Here is a 4,098-nt window from a genome sequence, read left to right as displayed (position 1 = left end):
GCTCTTTTTGGAAGGGCACTAATCTCTCTCATAAGCTAATCATCTCACGTCTTAGGTCCCACTTCTTAACACCATAATCTTGGGGGTTATGATGTCATCATATGAATTTGTGAAGGACACAAGCACCAAATCTCCATCATCATCTTTCTCACCCACCTCTGTCATTTGGCATAAGAACACAGCATGGTAACCCTAGAGGATTTATAGTTTTATTCATTTATTCATAGTTCAGGGGTCAGATGGCTTCAGGACATGTAGGTGACATAAAAACCAACTTAGTAAAATCATCCAAGGTTTAGTATAGTCTCTGGTGGAAGCAGAGCAGTTATTGGTATCAGTCAGCAGCAGTATTTTCTTAGTCACAAGCTTGGAGAGTATCACTTGGCAAGGATGAAGTGCTTATTGATCTTATTCTATCAGCAATTTCATTTCACCTGAATTAAGATACTTGATCAAGATGATGGCTTTATGGATGGCAATTTGACTTTCTTGAGATCCTTGGACTGCGAGATCAACTGGCCACAAACACCTTCATTCCAAGTTATTGCCTCAGTGACAATATTTGCTTCAAAACGGACAATATCTTTTATTGTTATTATTTTATTTTTCTTTTAGTTTTCTGTTAGTTGTAGGGCTTGAACTTGGGGCCTGGGCATTGTCCCCGAGCTCTTTTACTCAATGCTAGTGCTCTACCACTTTCAGACACAGTACCATTTCTGGCTTTCTGTGGTTAACGGGAGATCAGTGTGTCATGGAATTTCCTACCCAGACTGTCTTTGAACTGCAGTCCTCAGATATCAGTCTCCTTTGTAGTTAGGATTGTAGGCATAAGGATTACTGGCACCTGGCCTACACAAAGTATTTATTTATTTATTTTTTACCAGTCCTGGGCCTTATACTCAGGGCCTGAGCACCTTCCCTGGCTTCTTCCCGCTCAAGGCTAGCACTTTGCCACCTGAGCCACAGCGCCCCTTCTGGCCATTTTACACATATGTAGTGCTAGGGAATCGGACTGAGAGCTTCATGTGTAGGAGGCAAGCACTCTTGCCACTAGGCCATATTCCCAGCCCCCTACACAAGTCTTTATAGCCTAGAATGAGTATCTCAGCAGAGGTGTGTGTGTGTGTGTGTGTGTGTGTGTGTGTGTGTGTAAATGGAGAAAATTGCTCATTATGTATTATCAGATGATGTTAAGGAATAATTAAGAATCATTAATTTTATTTCAAATGATAGTGATAGGGTTGTCATATACCTTAAGTCCTTACAGTTTACTGAGAGGTCTGCTTAATTGTTAACATAAATAATGGTACTGAGAATACAATTCACATAGCATCTTTTTTCATAGTTAAAACAAGAACCACACAAACATCATTTGTGTTTTAAACAGCGGAGTTTGGTGAAGAACCAGTCTGCATTTCATAGGAAATGGATGACATCTAATTACTCCACCTACTAGCCAATCTAAGTATTCTCCCACTGCTTTTGGAGTACCATTTGGGCTGCCATCAGCAATGGTAGCTGAGTAAATGAGATTTCTATGTAATACATGCTGGTACTGGACATACTCATTCACCTGGCCCCTGTTCTGATAATCCCACGATACAATGGATCAACTGGCCATTCTCCAGGAGCCTCTTGTTTAACTTTGGCTCTGCCTCTCAGCCAGTCCAGCACATACATGACCCATATACCAAAGAATTCCAGTCAGAATCCTGCCACTTGAGCTGCCAGACTCCCCAGCACAGATTTTTGTTTGTTTTTTGTTGTTAGGCTTTGTGAGGGGCAGGAAGAGTTTTGCAGAAAAAGAAACTCTAGCACCTTTACCTGATGACTCAGCTTGGATGCAAAGAACCATTTCTCATTTTTGCCTTGGCCTCCAGGACTGTAGCCACCACTGTCAAAGGCTGTCCTCTGCCCAAGTCCCTGACTCCCATAGTCCTTCCCAGGGGAGCAGAGTCCAGTGAAAAGTCTGCCATTCTCACTTGATGTCTCTTATCTTGTCTACAAAGCAAAGTTCCATCATTATTGCCTTCCTATTGCTGCAACTTCTTCCATATTAATTTCTCCACACCTTCTTATGTTTTATTTCTTCACACTGCTGTCCAAGACATCTCTCTGAAACCATAGTCTGTCCTTTTCCTTTTAATTTAATTTAATTTTTTTCCCAAGGAGATGCGCTTGTGCATGTATACATGTGTGTGACTACTACATTCAACTTCCAGACAGATTTGTGTTTGTTTTTTTTTAAATTTATTATCAAGAGAGAAGAAGATGGCGCCGCCACAGTAGGGAGGCACCCCAACTCGCTCCAACTGAATAGCGAGCTGGGAACTCCAGCACCCAACACCCCATCAAGGACCCAGCAAAACCAGCAGCCAGAAGCAGTGGAGAAACGCAGGAAACGAAAAGGAACAAAAAAAGAAGAGCCTATAACCTGCACGGAGCTGGAGAATCTCCGGGGTACCATCCCCCCACCCGCTGATCCTGGCCTGAAAAGGGCCAGGCTGGGAAAGGGGACCCAGCAAACGGCAGACTGACTGCCGAAAAGTCATGCCGGGAGTGCAGAATCCAGACAGCGGGACTCCACAGACCCCAAGGGGAGCGCGGACCTAGACAGACTGCGGCGACGGGAAGTTCGGGATCCCATGGCCGGGATCGGACGTGAGCGGCGGGGGAACAGAGTGGTGCAGAAGGGGAGAGCCGGGGCAGCCACCACCAAATTACCGTTTGCCGCACCCCACCCCCGAAGGGCCAAGGCGGCGCAGGACACAAACACACAATCCAGGACCAGTGAGTTTCCCATTGCCCCCTCCCCCAACAGGAGACCAGCTATCAGAGACCCAAGCCCTGCAGAGAAGCTGGAACTCCCTCCCTCCCTCTCTCCACCCTGAGGGAACAAAGAACCCCCAAATCAGGCCGCAAAAGGTTCCTTCAGACTCTGGGAAGACACAGGAGCTAGCAGGGGAGGGGCGGAGCAGCACCAAGGCAGCAGAGGAGCCTGAACCAGCTGCGGCCCTGCCCCTTTCCCAACAGGGGCCCGGGACCGGCAGGCATTGATCCCACTGGGGCCCACACATACCACCCCCCACAGTGGACTCGTGGGAGGGCACAAGCACACCCCAACAACCCGGGACTTGCTCTGGTAGGCGTGCCCTGCACAGGTGGGCAGGGCACCCCAGCGGCAGTGCCCGCTGTGGTGGGTGCACGTCGCACAGGTGGGTGGGGCCCCCAGCGGCAGCGCCTGCTCTGGTAGGTGCACCCACACAGGAGGGCAGAGCTCTCCAGTGGCGGCGCCCACACAGTTTGGTGCATTTCGCACAAGTGGGTGGGCTGCCCCTTAACAACACCAGCCCCGGAGCGGTCCACACAGGAAGGCGAACCACCTGAGAGGTGAGCTCCTCTGATCAAGATACAGAGTGGATAAAAGAATCAAAGAAGAGAAAAGCCTCCACACCACGCTGAATCAATGACCAGCAAACCCCCACCAGGGGCACGCTAGGGTCAGCACAACACAGCGGCGGGACACTGTCCTGCAGAGAAAGACACAGAACCTACCCACCCCCAAGTGCAGAGAGGGTGACCACCCCGGCAACAACTGAGATGGTCATGCTCACCCATTGGGCAGTAAGGATCAACAGCCAGGCTCAAACCCAGAGCCAGGACACAGACAAGTCTCCCACTGACGGACCAGCTGGAACCAGCACAAAGCCAAACCAGGGAAGCCACCCACAGATCTCCAGATGTGCAAATCACAAAGAAATATAACGTGTTTCATCAAAGTGCAAGCCAACTCGCCAGCTCCAAAAAGCAGCACGACTGAAGAGGAGATGGAGAATAACAAAACAACTGAGGCCATGTTAGCAGAAATGATGGAAAGCCTTAGAAACGAAATCAGAAAACAACTCCAGGAGTTTAGAGTGGAAGTCTCGAAGGACATCCAGGAAGCCAAGAAAGAAATGGAAGCAAAAATGGACATAGTGCAAACCTCCATTAAAGAAGACCTTAACATCCTGAGAAGTGAAATGCATGAAAAAATAGATTTAAAATACAACTCTTTAAAGGAAGAAATTTCCATGATCAGAGCTGATCTGGCAACCA

At 48.1% G+C, this 4,098-nt stretch overlaps 1 pseudogene; it reads right to left on the bottom strand.

Annotated features, from left to right (window-relative positions):
• Positions 1 to 1,345: 1,345 nt before the first annotated feature.
• Positions 1,346 to 1,695, bottom strand: LOC125363007 (annotated as a pseudogene).
• Between the last annotated feature and the right edge of the window lie 2,403 nt (positions 1,696 to 4,098).

The sequence above is a fragment of the Perognathus longimembris genome, chromosome 14 (assembly GCF_023159225.1).
Source record: "Perognathus longimembris pacificus isolate PPM17 chromosome 14, ASM2315922v1, whole genome shotgun sequence".
Classification (NCBI taxonomy): domain Eukaryota; kingdom Metazoa; phylum Chordata; class Mammalia; order Rodentia; family Heteromyidae; genus Perognathus; species Perognathus longimembris.
This window is presented reverse-complemented; position numbering and strand designations above follow the sequence as displayed.